This window comes from Gorilla gorilla, chromosome 7, assembly GCF_029281585.2.
Source record: "Gorilla gorilla gorilla isolate KB3781 chromosome 7, NHGRI_mGorGor1-v2.1_pri, whole genome shotgun sequence".
Lineage (NCBI taxonomy): Eukaryota > Metazoa > Chordata > Mammalia > Primates > Hominidae > Gorilla > Gorilla gorilla.
This window is the reverse complement of record NC_073231.2, coordinates 153994197-154013492: the sequence shown is the minus strand read 5'-3', so window position 1 is coordinate 154013492 and position 19296 is coordinate 153994197.

The following is a 19296-nucleotide window of genomic DNA, read 5'->3' as shown; positions in this document are numbered from 1 at the left end:
GTATAAACATGCAAATATCTACACCGCTATCTGTATGAACATGGAAATATCTACACCGCTATCTGTTTGAACATGGAAATATCTACACCGCTATCTGCATGAAAATGGAAATAACTACACAGCTATCTGCATATACACGGAAATATCTACAAAGCTATTTCTTTACACATGGAAATAACTACACCGCTATCTCTATAAACATGGAAATATCTACACCGCCATCTGTATGAACATGGAAATATCTGCACCGCCATCCGAATGAACATATAAATATCTACACCGCCATCTGTATTAAGATGGAGATATCTACACCGCTATCTGTATTAACATGGAAATATCTACACCGCTATCTGTATAAACATGGAAATATCTACACCGCTATCTGTATAAACGTGGAAATATCTACACCGCTACCTGTATAAACATGGAAATATCAGCACCGCTATCTGTATGAACATGGAAATATCTACACTGCCTTCTGGAAGAAAATGGAAATATCTACACCGCTATCTGTATGATCATTGAAATATCTACACCGCTATCTGTATGAACATGGAAATATCTACACCACTATCTGTGCAAACATGCATACATCTTCACCGCTATCTGTATAAACATGGAAATATCTACACCGCTATCTGTATGAACATGGAAATATCTACACAGTTATCTGTTTGAACATGGAAATATCTACACCGCTATCTGCATGAAAATGGAAATATCTACACAGCTCTCTGCATGTACATGGAAATATCTACAAAGCTATTTCTTTTCACATGGAAATATCTACACCGCAATATCTATAAACATGGAAATATCTACACCGCCATCTGAATGAACATGGAAATATCTGCACCGCCATCTGTATGAACATATAAATATCTACACCGCCATCTGTATTAAGATGGAGATATCTACACCGCTATCTGTATAAACATGAAAATACCTACACCGTTATCTGTATAAACATGGAAATAGCTACACTGCTATCTGTATAAACATGGAAATATCAACACCGCTACCTGAATAAACATGGAAATATCAGCACCGCTATCTGTATGAACATGGAAATATCTACACCGCTATCTCTATGAACATGGAAATATCTACACCGATATCTGTGTGAAAATGGAAATATCTTCACCGCCATCTGTATGAACATGGATATATCTACACAGCCATCCGGATGAACATGGAAATAACAGCACCGCTGTCTGTATGAACATGGAAATATCTACACCGCTATCTGAATGAACATGGATATATCTACACAGCCATCTGGATGAACATGGAAATATCTACACCGCTCTCTGTATGAACATGGAAATATCTACACCGCTATCTGTATGAACATGGAAATATCTGCACCGCTAACTGTGTAAACATGCATACATCTTCACCTCTATCTGTATAAACATGGAAATATCAACACCGCTACCTGTATAAACATGGAAATATCAGCACCGCTATCTGTATGAACATGGAAATATCTACACAGCCATCTGGATGAACATGGAAATATCTACACCACTATCTGTATGAACATGGAAATAGCTACACCGCTATCTGTATGAACATGGAAATATCTACAGCGCTATCTGTGCAAACATGCATACATCTTCACCGCTATCTGTATAAACATGCAAATATCTACACCGCTATCTGTATGAACATGGAAATATCTACACCGCTATCTGTTTGAACATGGAAATATCTACACCGCTATCTGCATGAAAGTGGAAATAACTACACAGCTATCTGCATATACACAGAAATATCTACAAAGCTATTTCTTTACACATGGAAATAACTACACCGCTATCTCTATAAACATGGAAATATCTACACCGCCATCTGTATGAACATGGAAATATCTGCACCGCCATCCGAATGAACATATAAATATCTACACCGCCATCTGTATTAAGATGGATTTATCTACACCGCCATCTGTATTTAGATGGATTTATCTACACCGCTATCTGTATAAACGTGGAAATATCTACACCGCTACCTGTATAAACATGGAAATATCAGCACCGATATCTGTATGAACATGGAAATATCTACACAGCCTTCTGGAAGAAAATGGAAATATCTACACCGCTATCTGTATGAACATTGAAATATCTACACCGCTATCTGTATGAACATGGAAATATCTACACCACTATCTGTGCAAACATGCACACATCTTCACCGCTATCTGTATAAACATGGAAATATCTACACCGCTATCTGTATGAACATGGAAATATCTACACAGCTATCTGTTTGAACATGGAAATATCTACACCGCTATCTGCATGAAAATGGAAATATCTGCACAGCTCTCTGCATGTACATGGAAATATCTACAAAGCTATTTCTTTTCACATGGAAATATCTACACCGCAGTATCTATAAACGTGGAAATATCTACACTGCCATCTGAATGAACATGGAAATATCTGCACCGCCATCTGTATGAACATATAAATATCTACACCGCCATCTGTATTAAGATGGAGATATCTACACCGCTATCTGTATAAACATGGAAATATCTACACCGCTATCTGTATAAACATGGAAATATCAACACCGCTACCTGAATAAACATGGAAATATCAGCACCGCTATCTGTATGAACATGGAAATATCTACACCGCTATCTCTATGAACATGGAAATATCTACACCGATATCTGTATGAAAATGGAAATATCTTCACCGCCATCTGTATGAACATGGATATATCTACACAGCCATCTGGATGAACATGGAGATAACAGCACCGCTGTCTGTATGAACATGGAAATATCTACACCGCTATCTGAATGAACATGGATATATCTACACAGCCATCTGGATGAACATGGAAATATCTACACCGCTCTCTGTATGAACATGGAAATATATACACCGCTATCTGTATGAACATGGAAATATCTGCACCGCTAACTGTGTAAACATGCATACATCTTCACCTCTATCTGTATAAACATGGAAATATCTACACCGCTACCTGTATAAACATGGAAATATCAGCACCGCTATCTGTATGAACATGGAAATATCTACACAGCCATCTGGATGAACATGGAAAAATCTACACCACTATCTGTATGAACATGGAAATAGCTACACCGCTATCTGTATAAACATGGAAATATCCACACCGCTATCTGTATGAACATGGAAATATCTACACCGCTATCTGTTAGAACATGGAAATATCTTCTCTGCTATCTGCATGAAAATGGAAATATCTACAGAGCTATCTGCATATACATGGAAATATATACAAAGCTATTTCTTTACACATGGAAATATCTACACCGCTATCTCTATAAACATAGAAATATCTACACCACCATCTGTATGAACATGGAAATATCTGCACCGCCATCTGCATGAACATATAAATATCTACACCACCATCTGTATTAAGATGGAGACATCCACACCGCTATCTGTATGAACATGGAAATATCTACACCGCGACCTATATAAACATGGAAATATCAGCACCGCTATCTGTATGAACATGGAAATATCTACACAGCCTTCTGGATGAACATGGAAATATCTACACCGCTATCTGTATGAACATGGAAATATCTACACCGCTATCTGTATGAACATGCAAATATCTACACCGCTATCTGTATGAACATGGAAATATCTACACCGCTATCTGTATGAACATGGAAATATCTACACCGCTATCTGTGCAAACATGCATACATCTTCACCACTATCTGTATAAAGATGCAAATATCTACACCGCTATCTGTATGAAAATGGAAATATCTACACCGCTATCTGTTTGAACATGGAAATATCTACACCGCTATCTGCATGAAAATGGAAATATCTACACAGCTATCTGCATATACAAGAAAATATCTACAAAGATATTTCTTTACACATGGAAATAACTACACCGCTATCTCTATAAACTTGGAAATAACTACACCGCCATCTGTATGAACATAGAAATATCTGCACCGCCATCTGTATGATCATATAAATATCTACACCGCCATCTGTATTAAGATGGAGATATCTACTCCGCTATCTATATAAACTTGGAAATATCTACACCGATATCTGTATAAACATGGAAATATCTACACCGCTATCTGTATGAACATGGAAATAGCTACACCGCTATCTGTATGAACATGGAAATGTCTACACCGCTATTTGTATGAACATGGAAATATCTACAACGCTATCTGTATGATCATGGAAATATCTTCACCGCCATCTGTATGAACATGGATATAACTACAAAGCCATCTGGATGAACATGGAAATATCTACACCGCTATATGTATGAACATGGAAATATCAACACCGCTATATGTATAAACATGGAAATATCTACACCGCTATCTGTATGACCATGGAAATATCTTCACTGCCATCTGTATGAACATGGATATAACTACACAGCCATCTGGATGAACATGGAAATATCTACACCGCTATATGTATGAACATGGAAATATCTACACCGCTATATGTATAAACATGGAAATATCTACACTGCTATCTGTATGAACATGGAAATATCTACACCGCTATCTGTATGAACATGGAAATATCTACACCGCTATCTGAATGAACATGGAAATATCTACACCGCTATCTGTATGAACATGGAGATATCTTCACCGCCATCTGCATGAACATGGATATATCTACACAGCCATCTGGATGAATATGGAAATATCTACACCGCTATCTGTATGAACATGGAAATATCTACACCGCTATCTGTGTTAACATGCATACATCTTCAACGCTATCTGTGTAAACATGCAAATATCTACACCGCTACCTGTAAAAAACATGGAAATATCAGCACCGCTATCTGTATGAACATGGAAATATCTACACAGCCATCTGGATGAACATGGAAATATCTACACCGCTATCTGTATGAACATGGAAATAGCTACACCGCTATATGTATGAACATGGAAATATCTACACCACTATCTGTATGAACATGGAAATATCTACACCGCTATCTGTATGAACATGGAAATATCTTCACCGCCATTTGTATGAACATGGATATATCTACACAGCCATCTGGATGAACATGGAAATATCTACCCCGCAATCTGTATGAACATGGAAATAGCTACACCTCTATCTGAATGAACATGGAAATATCTACACCGCTATCTGTATGAACATGGAAAGATCTACACCGCTATCTGTATGAACATGGAAATATCTTCACCGCCATCTGTATGAACATGGATATATCTACACAGCCATCTGGATGAGCATGGAAATATCTACACCGCTATCTGAATGAACATGGAAATATCTACACCGCTATCTGTGTAAACATGCATACATCTTCACCGCTACCTGTATAAACATGGAAATATCAGCACCGCTATCTGTATGAACATGGAAATATCCTCACAGCCTTCTGGATGAACATGGAAATATCTACACCGCTATCTGTATGAACATGGAAATATCTACACCGCTACCTGTATAAACATGGAAATATCAGCACCGCTATCTGTATGAACATGGAAATATCTTCACAGCCTTCTGGATGAACATGGAAATATCTACACCACTATCTGTATGAACATGGAAATAGCTACACCGCTATCTGTATGAACATGGAAATATCTACACCACTATCTGCATGAACATGGAAATATCTACACCGCTATCTGTATGAACATGGAAATATCTACACCGCTATCTGTGCAAACATGCATACATGTTCACCGCTATCTGTATAAACATGGAAATATCTACACCGCTATCTGTATGAACATGGAAATATCTACACCGCTATCTGTTTGAACATGGAAATATCTACACCGCTATCTCTATGAACATGGAAATATCTACACCGCTATCTGTATGAACATGGAAATAGTAACACCGCTATCTGTATGAACATGGAAATATCTACACCGCTGTCTGTATGAACATGGAAATATCTACACAGCTATCTGTATGAACATGGAAATATCTACACCGCTATCTCTATGAACATGGAAATATCTTCACCACCATCTGAATGAACATGGATATATCTACACAGCCATCTGGATGAACATGGAAATATCTACACCGCTATCTGTATGAATATGGAAATATCTGCACCGCTAACTGTGTAAACATGCATACATCTTCACCTCTATCTGTATGAAAATGGAAATATCTAACCGCTATCTGTATAAACATGGGAATATCTACACCGCTACCTGTTTAAACATGGAAATATCAGCACCGCTATCTGTATGAACATGGAAATATCTACACAGCCATCTGGATGTACATGGAAATGTCTACACCGCTATCTGTATGAACATGGAAATATCTACACCGCTATCTGTATGATCATGGAAATATCTTCACCTCCATCTGTATGAACATGGATATAACTACACAGCCATCTGGATGAACATGGAAATATCTCCACCGCTATCTGTATGAACATGGAAATATCAACACCGCTATATGTATAAACATGGAAATATCTACACCGCTATCTGTATGAACATGGAAATATCTACACCGCTATCTGTATGACCATGGAAATATCTTCACTGCCATCTGTATGAACATGGATATAACTACACAGCCATCTGGATGAACATGGAAATATCCACACCGCTATATGTATGAACATGGAAATATCTACACCGCTATATGTATACACATGGAAATATCTACACCGCTATCTGTATGAACATGGAAATATCTACACCGCTATCTGTATGAACATGGAAATATCTACACCGCTATCTGAATGAACATGGAAATATCTACACCGCTATCTGTATGAACATGGAAATATCTTCACCGCCATCTGCATGAACATGGATATATCTACACAGCCATCTGGATGAATATGGAAATATCTGCACCGCTATCTGTATGAACATGGAAATATCTACACCTCTATCTGTGTTAACATGCATACATCTTCACCGCTATCTGTGTAAACATGCAAATAACTACACCGCTACCTGTATAAACATGGAAATATCAGCACCGCTATCTGTATGAACATGGAAATATCTACACAGCCATCTGGATGAACATGGAAATATCTACACCGCTATCTGTATGAACATGGAAATAGCTACACCGCTATATGTTTGAACAAGGAAATAGCTACACCGCTATCTGTATGAACATGGAAATATCTACACCGCTATCTGTATGAACATGGAAATATCTACACCGCTATCTGTATGAACATGGAAATATCTTCACCGCCATCTGTATGAACATGGATATATCTACACAGCCATCTGGATGAACATGGAAATATCTACCCCGCAATCTGTATGAACATGGAAATAGCTACACCTCTATCTGAATGAACATGGAAATATCTACACCGCTATCTGTATGAACATGGAAAGATCTACACCGCTATCTGTATGAACATGGAAATATCTTCACCGCCATCTGTATGAACATGGATATATCTACACAGCCATCTGGATGAGCATGGAAATATCTACACCGCTATCTGAATGAACATGGAAATATCTACACCGCTATCTGTGTAAACATGCATACATCTTCACCGCTACCTGTATAAACATGGAAATATCAGCACCGCTATCTGTATGAACATGGAAATATCTACACAGCCTTCTGGATGAACATGGAAATATCTACACCGCTATCTGTATGAACATGGAAATATCTACACCGCTACCTGTATAAACATGGAAATATCAGCACCGCTATCTGTATGAACATGGAAATATCTTCACAGCCTTCTGGATGAACATGGAAATATCTACACCGCTATCTGTATAAACATGGAAATAGCTACACCGCTATCTGTATGAACATGGAAATATCTACACCACTATCTGCATGAACATGGAAATATCTACACCGCTATCTGTATGAACATGGAAATATCTACACCGCTATCTGTGCAAACATGCATACATCTTCACCGCTATCTGTATAAACATGGAAATATCTACACCGCTATCTGTATGAACATGGAAATATCTATACCGCTATCTGTTTGAACATGGAAATATCTACACCGCTATCTGCATGAAAATGGAAATATCTACACAGCTATCTGCATATACACGGAAATATCTACAAAGCTATTTCTTTACACTTGGAAATAACTACACCGCTATCTCTATAAACATGGAAATATCTACACCGCCATCTGTATGAACATGGAAATATCTGCACCGCCATCTGTATGAACATATAAATATATACACTGCCATCTGTATTAAGATGGAGATATCTACACCGCTATCTCTATAAACATGGAAATATCTACACCGCTATCTGTATAAACATGGAAATATTTACACCGCTATCTGTATGAACATGGAAATATCTACACCGCTACCTGTATAAACATGGAAATATCAGCACCGCTATGTGTATGAACATGGAAATATCTACACAGCCTTCTGGATGAACATGGAAATACCTACACCGCTATCTGTATGAACATGGAAATATCTACACCGCTATCTGTATGAACATGGAAATATCTACACCACTATCGGTATGAACATGGAAATATCTACATCACTATCTGTATGAAGATGGAAATATCTACACCGCTATCTGTGCAAACATGCATACATCTTCACCGCTATCTGTATAAACATGGAAATATCTACACCGCTATCTGTATGAACATGGAAATAACTACAACGCTATCTGTTTGAACATGGAAATATCTACACCGCTATCTGCATGAAAATGGAAATATCTACACAGGTATCTGCATACACACGGAAATATCTACAAAGCTATTTCTTTACACATGGAAATAACTACACCGCTATCTCTATAAACATGGAAATATCTACACCACCATCTGTATGAACATGGAAATATCTGCACCGACATCTGTATGAACATATAAATATCTACACCGCCATCTCTATTAAGATGGAGATATCTACACCGCTATCTGTATAAACATGGAAATATCTACACCGCTATCTGTATGAACTTGGAAATATCTACACCGCTATCTGTGTTAACATGGAAATATCTACACAGCTATCTGTTTGAACATCGAAATATCTACACCGCTATCTGCATGAAAATGGAAATATCTACACAGCTATCTGCATATACATGGAAATATTTACAAAGCTATTTCTTTACACATGGAAATATCTACACCGCAGTCTCTATAAACATGGGAATATCTACACCGCCATCTGTATGAACATGGAAATATCTGCACCGACATCTGTATGAACATATAAATATCTACACCGCCATCTGTATTAAGATGGAGAAATCTACACCGCTATCTGTATAAACATGAAAATATCTACACCGCTATCTGTATAAACATGGAAATATCTACACAGCTATCTGTATAAACACGGAAATATCTACACCGCTACCTGTATAAACATGGAAATATCAGCACCGCTATCTGTTTGAACATGGAAATATCTACACCGCTATCTCTATGAACATGGAAATATTTACACCGCTGTCTGTATGAACATGGAAATATCTACACAGCTATCTGTATGAACATGGAAATATCTACACCGCTATCTCTATGAACATGGAAATATCTTCACCACCATCTGAATGAACATGGATATATCTACACAGCCATCTGGATGAACATGGAAATATCTACACCGCTATCTGTATGAATATGGAAATATCTGCACCGCTAACTGTGTAAACATGCATACATCTTCACCTCTATCTGTATGAAAATGGAAATATCTAACCGCTATCTGTATAAACATGGGAATATCTACACCGCTACCTGTTTAAACATGGAAATATCAGCACCGCTATCTGTATGAACATGGAAATATCTACACAGCCATCTGGATGAACATGGAAATGTCTACACCGCTATCTGTATGAACATGGAAATATCTACACCGCTATCTGTATGATCATGGAAATATCTTCACCGCCATCTGTATGAACATGGATATAACTACACAGCCATCTGGATGAACATGGAAATATCTCCACCGCTATCTGTATGAACATGGAAATATCAACACCGCTATATATATAAACATGGAAATATCTACACCGCTATCTGTATGAACATGGAAATATCTACACCGCTATCTGTATGACCATGGAAATATCTTCACTGCCATCTGTATGAACATGGATATAACTACACAGCCATCTGGATGAACATGGAAATATCTACACCGCTATATGTATGAACATGGAAATATCTACACTGCTATATGTATACACATGGAAATATCTACACCGCTATCTGTATGAACATGGAAATATCTACACCGCTATCTGTATGAACATGGAAATATCTACACCGCTATCTGAATGAACATGGAAATATCTACACCGCTATCTGTATGAACATGGAAATATCTTCACTGCCATCTGCATGAACATGGATATATCTACACAGCCATCTGGATGAATATGGAAATATCTGCACCGCTATCTGTATGAACATGGAAATATCTACACCGCTATCTGTGTTAACATGCATACATCTTCACCGCTATCTGTGTAAACATGCAAATAACTACACCGCTACCTGTATAAACATGGAAATATCAGCACCGCTATCTGTATGAACATGGAAATATCTACACAGCCATCTGGATGAACATGGAAATATCTACACCGCTATCTGTATGAACATGGAAATAGCTACACCGCTATATGTATGAACATGGAAATAGCTACACCGCTATCTGTATGAACATGGAAATATCTACACCGCTATCTGTATGAACATGGAAATATCTACACCGACATCTGTATTAAGATGGAGAAATCTACACCGCTATCTGTATAAACATGAAAATATCTACACCGCTATCTGTATAAACATGGAAATATCTACACAGCTATCTGTATAAACACGGAAATATCTACACCGCTACCTGTATAAACATGGAAATATCAGCACCGCTATCTGTTTGAACATGGAAATATCTACACCGCTATCTCTATGAACATGGAAATATCTACACCGCTGTCTGTATGAACATGGAAATATCTACACAGCTATCTGTATGAACATGGAAATATCTACACCGCTATCTCTATGAACATGGAAATATCTTCACCACCATCTGAATGAACATGGATATATCTACACAGCCATCTGGATGAACATGGAAATATCTACACCGCTATCTGTATGAATATGGAAATATCTGCACCGCTAACTGTGTAAACATGCATACATCTTCACCTCTATCTGTATGAAAATGGAAATATCTAACCGCTATCTGTATAAACATGGGAATATCTACACCGCTACCTGTTTAAACATGGAAATATCAGCACCGCTATCTGTATGAACATGGAAATATCTACACAGCCATCTGGATGAACATGGAAATGTCTACACCGCTATCTGTATGAACATGGAAATATCTACACCGCTATCTGTATGATCATGGAAATATCTTCACCGCCATCTGTATGAACATGGATATAACTACACAGCCATCTGGATGAACATGGAAATATCTCCACCGCTATCTGTATGAACATGGAAATATCAACACCGCTATATATATAAACATGGAAATATCTACACCGCTATCTGTATGAACATGGAAATATCTACACCGCTATCTGTATGACCATGGAAATATCTTCACTGCCATCTGTATGAACATGGATATAACTACACAGCCATCTGGATGAACATGGAAATATCTACACCGCTATATGTATGAACATGGAAATATCTACACTGCTATATGTATACACATGGAAATATCTACACCGCTATCTGTATGAACATGGAAATATCTACACCGCTATCTGTATGAACATGGAAATATCTACACCGCTATCTGAATGAACATGGAAATATCTACACCGCTATCTGTATGAACATGGAAATATCTTCACCGCCATCTGCATGAACATGGATATATCTACACAGCCATCTGGATGAATATGGAAATATCTGCACCGCTATCTGTATGAACATGGAAATATCTACACCGCTATCTGTGTTAACATGCATACATCTTCACCGCTATCTGCATAAACATGCAAATAACTACACCGCTACCTGTATAAACATGGAAATATCAGCACCGCTATCTGTTTGAACATGGAAATATCTACACCGCTATCTGCATGAAAATGGAAATATCTACACAGCTATCTGCATATACACGGAAATATCTACAAAGCTATTTCTTTACACTTGGAAATAACTACACCGCTATCTCTATAAACATGGAAATATCTACACCGCCATCTGTATGAACATGGAAATATCTGCACCGCCATCTGTATGAACATATAAATATATACACTGCCATCTGTATTAAGATGGAGATATCTACACCGCTATCTCTATAAACATGGAAATATCTACACCGCTATCTGTATAAACATGGAAATATTTACACCGCTATCTGTATGAACATGGAAATATCTACACCGCTACCTGTATAAACATGGAAATATCAGCACCGCTATGTGTATGAACATGGAAATATCTACACAGCCTTCTGGATGAACATGGAAATACCTACACCGCTATCTGTATGAACATGGAAATATCTACACCGCTATCTGTATGAACATGGAAATATCTACACCACTATCGGTATGAACATGGAAATATCTACATCACTATCTGTATGAAGATGGAAATATCTACACCGCTATCTGTGCAAACATGCATACATCTTCACCGCTATCTGTATAAACATGGAAATATCTACACCGCTATCTGTATGAACATGGAAATAACTACAACGCTATCTGTTTGAACATGGAAATATCTACACCGCTATCTGCATGAAAATGGAAATATCTACACAGGTATCTGCATACACACGGAAATATCTACAAAGCTATTTCTTTACACATGGAAATAACTACACCGCTATCTCTATAAACATGGAAATATCTACACCACCATCTGTATGAACATGGAAATATCTGCACCGACATCTGTATGAACATATAAATATCTACACCGCCATCTCTATTAAGATGGAGATATCTACACCGCTATCTGTATAAACATGGAAATATCTACACCGCTATCTGTATGAACTTGGAAATATCTACACCGCTATCTGTGTTAACATGGAAATATCTACACAGCTATCTGTTTGAACATCGAAATATCTACACCGCTATCTGCATGAAAATGGAAATATCTACACAGCTATCTGCATATACATGGAAATATTTACAAAGCTATTTCTTTACACATGGAAATATCTACACCGCAGTCTCTATAAACATGGGAATATCTACACCGCCATCTGTATGAACATGGAAATATCTGCACCGACATCTGTATGAACATATAAATATCTACACCGCCATCTGTATTAAGATGGAGAAATCTACACCGCTATCTGTATAAACATGAAAATATCTACACCGCTATCTGTATAAACATGGAAATATCTACACAGCTATCTGTATAAACACGGAAATATCTACACCGCTACCTGTATAAACATGGAAATATCAGCACCGCTATCTGTTTGAACATGGAAATATCTACACCGCTATCTCTATGAACATGGAAATATTTACACCGCTGTCTGTATGAACATGGAAATATCTACACAGCTATCTGTATGAACATGGAAATATCTACACCGCTATCTCTATGAACATGGAAATATCTTCACCACCATCTGAATGAACATGGATATATCTACACAGCCATCTGGATGAACATGGAAATATCTACACCGCTATCTGTATGAATATGGAAATATCTGCACCGCTAACTGTGTAAACATGCATACATCTTCACCTCTATCTGTATGAAAATGGAAATATCTAACCGCTATCTGTATAAACATGGGAATATCTACACCGCTACCTGTTTAAACATGGAAATATCAGCACCGCTATCTGTATGAACATGGAAATATCTACACAGCCATCTGGATGAACATGGAAATGTCTACACCGCTATCTGTATGAACATGGAAATATCTACACCGCTATCTGTATGATCATGGAAATATCTTCACCGCCATCTGTATGAACATGGATATAACTACACAGCCATCTGGATGAACATGGAAATATCTCCACCGCTATATGTATGAACATGGAAATATCTACACTGCTATATGTATACACATGGAAATATCTACACCGCTATCTGTATGAACATGGAAATATCTACACCGCTATCTGTATGAACATGGAAATATCTACACCGCTATCTGAATGAACATGGAAATATCTACACCGCTATCTGTATGAACATGGAAATATCTTCACCGCCATCTGCATGAACATGGATATATCTACACAGCCATCTGGATGAATATGGAAATATCTGCACCGCTATCTGTATGAACATGGAAATATCTACACCGCTATCTGTGTTAACATGCATACATCTTCACCGCTATCTGTGTAAACATGCAAATAACTACACCGCTACCTGTATAAACATGGAAATATCAGCACCGCTATCTGTATGAACATGGAAATATCTACACAGCCATCTGGATGAACATGGAAATATCTACACCGCTATCTGTATGAACATGGAAATAGCTACACCGCTATATGTATGAACATGGAAATAGCTACACCGCTATCTGTATGAACATGGAAATATCTACACCGCTATCTGTATGAACATGGAAATATCTACACCGCTATCTGTATGAACATGGAAATATCTTCACCGCCATCTGTATGAACATGGATATATCTACACAGCCATCTGGATGAACATGGAAATATCTACCCCGCAATCTGTATGAACATGGAAATAGCTACACCTCTATCTGAATGAACATGGAAATATCTACACCGCTATCTGTATGAACATGGAAAGATCTACACCGCTATCTGTATGAACATGGAAATATCTTCACCGCCATCTGTATGAACATGGATATATCTACACAGCCATCTGGATGAGCATGGAAATATCTACACCGCTATCTGAATGAACATGGAAATATCTACACCGCTATCTGTGTAAACATGCATACATCTTCACCGCTACCTGTATAAACATGGAAATATCAGCACCGCTATCTGTATGAACATGGAAATATCTACACAGCCTTCTGGATGAACATGGAAATATCTACACCGCTATCTGTATGAACATGGAAATATCTACACCGCTACCTGTATAAACATGGAAATATCAGCACCGCTATCTGTATGAACATGGAAATATCTTCACAGCCTTCTGGATGAACATGGATATATCTACACAGCCATCTGGATGAGCATGGAAATATCTACACCGCTATCTGAATGAACATGGAAATATCTACACCGCTATCTGTGTAAACATGCATACATCTTCACCGCTACCTGTATAAACATGGAAATATCAGCACCGCTATCTGTATGAACATGGAAATATCTACACAGCCTTCTGGATGAACATGGAAATATCTACACCGCTATCTGTATGAACATGGAAATATCTACACCGCTACCTGTATAAACATGGAAATATCAGCACCGCTATCTGTATGAACATGGAAATATCTTCACAGCCTTCTGGATGAACGTGGAAATATCTACACCGCTATCTGTATGAACATGGAAATAGCTACACCGCTATCTGTATGAACATGGAAATATCTACACCACTATCTGCATGAACATGGAAATATCTACACCGCTATCTGTATGAACATGGAAATATCTACACCGCTATCTGTGCAAACATGCATACATCTTCACCGCTATCTGTATAAACATGGAAATATCTACACCGCTATCTGTATGAACATGGAAATATCTACACCGCTATCTGTTTGAACATGGAAATATCTACACCGCTATCTGCATGAAAATGGAAATATCTACACAGCTATCTGCATATACACGGAAATATCTACAAAGCTATTTCTTTACACTTGGAAATAACTACACCGCTATCTCTATAAACATGGAAATATCTACACCGCCATCTGTATGAACATGGAAATATCTGCACCGCCATCTGTATGAACATATAAATATATACACTGCCATCTGTATTAAGATGGAGATATCTACACCGCTATCTCTATAAACATGGAAATATCTACACCGCTATCTGTATAAACATGGAAATATCTACACCGCTATCTGTATGAACATGGAAATATCTACACCGCTACCTGTATAAACATGGAAATATCAGCACCGCTATGTGTATGAACATGGAAATATCTACACAGCCTTCTGGATGAACATGGAAATACCTACACCGCTATCTGTATGAACATGGAAATATCTACACCGCTATCTGTATGAACATGGAAATATCTACACCACTATCGGTATGAACATGGAAATATCTACATCACTATCTGTATGAAGATGGAAATATCTACACCGCTATCTGTGCAAACATGCATACATCTTCACCGCTATCTGTATAAACATGGAAATATCTACAACGCTATCTGTATGAACATGGAAATAACTACAACGCTATCTGTTTGAACATGGAAATATCTACACCGCTATCTGCATGAAAATGGAAATATCTACACAGGTATCTGCATACACACGGAAATATCTACAAAGCTATTTCTTTACACATGGAAATAACTACACCGCTATCTCTATAAACATGGAAATATCTACACCACCATCTGTATGAACATGGAAATATCTGCACCGACATCTGTATGAACATATAAATATCTACACCGCCATCTCTATTAAGATGGAGATATCTACACCGCTATCTGTATAAACATGGAAATATCTACACCGCTATCTGTATGAACTTGGAAATATCTACACCGCTATCTGTGTTAACATGGAAATATCTACACAGCTATCTGTTTGAACATCGAAATATCTACACCGCTATCTGCATGAAAATGGAAATATCTACACAGCTATCTGCATATACATGGAAATATTTACAAAGCTATTTCTTTACACATGGAAATATCTACACCGCAGTCTCTATAAACATGGGAATATCTACACCGCCATCTGTATGAACATGGAAATATCTGCACCGACATCTGTATGAACATATAAATATCTACACCGCCATCTGTATTAAGATGGAGAAATCTACACCGCTATCTGTATAAACATGAAAATATCTACACCGCTATCTGTATAAACATGGAAATATCTACACAGCTATCTGTATAAACACGGAAATATCTACACCGCTACCTGTATAAACATGGAAATATCAGCACCGCTATCTGTTTGAACATGGAAATATCTACACCGCTATCTCTATGAACATGGAAATATCTACACCGCTGTCTGTATGAACATGGAAATATCTACACAGCTATCTGTATGAACATGGAAATATCTACACCGCTATCTGTATGAACATGGAAATATCTACACCGCTACCTGTATAAACATGGAAATATCAGCACCGCTATGTGTATGAACATGGAAATATCTACACAGCCTTCTGGATGAACATGGAAATATCTACACCGTTATCTGTATGAACATGGAAATATCTACACCACTATCTGTATGAACATGGAAATATCTACACCACTATCTGTATGAACATGGAAATATCTACATCGCTATCTGTATGAACATGAAAATATCTACACCGCTATCTGTGCAAACATGCATACATCTTCACCGCTATCTGTATAAACATGGAAATATCTACACCGCTATCTGTATGAACATGGAAATAACTACACCGCTATCTGTTTGAACATGGAAATATCTACACCGCTATCTGCATGAAAATGGAAATATCTACACCGGTATCTGCATATACACGGAAATATCTACAAAGCTATTTCTTTACCCATGGAAATAACTACACCGCTATCTCTATAAACATGGAAATATCTACACCGATATCTGTATGAAAATGGAAATATCTTCACCGCCATCTGTTTGAACATGGATATATCTACACAGCCATCTGGATGAACATGGAAATAACAGCACCGCTGTTTGTATGAACATTGAAATATCTGCACCGCTAACTGTGTAAACATGCATACATCTTCACCTCTATCTATATAAACATGGAAATATCTACACCGCTATCTGTATAAACATGGGAATATCTAAACCGCTACCTGTATAAACATGGAAATATCAGCACCGCTATCTGTATGAACATGGAAATATCTACACAGCCATCTGGATGAACATGGAAATATCTACACCGCTATCTGTATGAACATGGAAATAGCTACACCGCTATCTGTATGAACATGGAAATGTCTACACCGCTATCTGTATGAACATGGAAATATCTACACCGCTATCTGTATGATCACGGAAATATCTTCACCGCCATCTGTATGAACATGGATATAACTACACAACCTTCTGGATGAACATGGAAATATCTACACCGCTATCTGTTTGAACATGGAAATATCTACTCCGCTATCTGCATGAAAATGGAAATATCTACACAGCTATCTGCATATACATGGAAATATCTACAAAGCTATTTCTTTACACATGGAAATAACTACACCGCTATCTCTATTAACATGGAAATATCTACACCGCCATCTGTACGAACATGGAGATATCTTCACCGCCATCTGTATGAACATATAAATATCTGCACCGCCATCTGTATTAAGATGGAGATATCTACACCGCTATCTGTATAAACATGGAAATATCTACACCGCTATCTGTATAAACATGGAAATATCTACACCGCTATCTGTATAAACATGGAAATATCTACACCGCTACCTGTATAAACATGGAAATATCAGCACCGCTATCTGTATGAACATGGAAATATCTACACAGCCATCTGGATGAACATGGAAATATCTACACCGCTATATGTATGAACATGGAAATAGATACACCGCTATCTGTATGAACATGGAAATATCTACACCACTATCTGTATGAACATGGAAATATCTACACCGCTATCTGTATGAACATGGAAATATCTTCACCGCCATCTGTATGAACATGGATATATCTACACAGCCATCTGGATGAACATGGAAATATCTACACCGCAATCTGTATGAACATGGAAATAGCTACACCGCTATCTGTGTAAACATGCATACATCTTCACCGCTATCTGTATAAACATGGAAATATCTCCACCGCTATCTGTATGAACATGGAAATATCTACACCGCTATCGGCATGAAAATGGAAATATCTACAGAGCTATCTGCATATACATGGAAATATCTACAAAGCTATTCCTTTACACATGGAAATAACTACACCGCTATCTCTATAAACATAGAAATATCTACACCGCCATCTGTATGAACATGGAAATATCTGCACCGCCATCTGCATGAACATATAAATATCTACACCACCATCTGTA